Consider the following 680-nt stretch of genomic DNA (forward strand, 5'->3'; position numbering starts at 1 on the left):
AAGATATATATCATTTCCAATACATGAGACATCGCCCATCCTAGAAAGCATAGCACTGCACTTATCACTGGTAAATGGACGTTTTATTGGCAGAGAATATTGAGATTGAAACATGTTTGCAAGGTGAGCAGACGGAGAACAGAGTAATTATTCTCTGCGGCTTTTTTGCTGAGTTATGAGGTTGCGGTTCTTTACTTTATACTGTATCAAAAATAAAAATCACATGACTATTGATATCAGACCTCAGACCAGAGGGTTAAAAAACAGAATTGAGGGTGCATGGGTAGTTTAGTGGTTAGAATGCCCGCCTTTCATGTGGGAGACCCGGGTTCGATTCCCGGACCATGCACCCCCCCAAAAAAAACAGAATTGAAAGGCACAACTTTGGGCACCACCTTGTCTTAGGCAGGAATCCTCTTATCTTTAGTGTATTACTGAACTTGAGACCCTATTAGAGATGGTGACATTCTCCTAACTAGCCATCAGTGATGGCAAAGACTATGGTAAAGACGCCTTGTTTCCTTATCTTTCATGAAGGTCCCCCAAACCATGCCAGTGTATGCTAAAATCAAGACCCAGTGGTAGGGAGTAAATCAGTGGCAAGTTCATGCTGCCCATGGATGAGAATGAGGCATTTAATAAGAAACAAGAAGCTTGACCACTGCCAATAGTGAGTGATT

At 42.1% G+C, this 680-nt stretch overlaps 1 non-coding gene across 1 annotated transcript; it reads left to right on the plus strand.

Annotated features, from left to right (window-relative positions):
• The first annotated feature begins 277 nt into the window (after nt 1–277).
• TRNAE-UUC (transfer RNA glutamic acid (anticodon UUC)) lies at nt 278–349 on the plus strand. The gene has a single exon. It is a non-coding gene; the product is annotated as a tRNA-Glu (tRNA).
• The last annotated feature ends 331 nt before the right edge of the window (nt 350–680 follow it).

The sequence above is a fragment of the Tamandua tetradactyla genome, chromosome 18, assembly GCF_023851605.1.
Source record: "Tamandua tetradactyla isolate mTamTet1 chromosome 18, mTamTet1.pri, whole genome shotgun sequence".
NCBI lineage: Eukaryota > Metazoa > Chordata > Mammalia > Pilosa > Myrmecophagidae > Tamandua > Tamandua tetradactyla.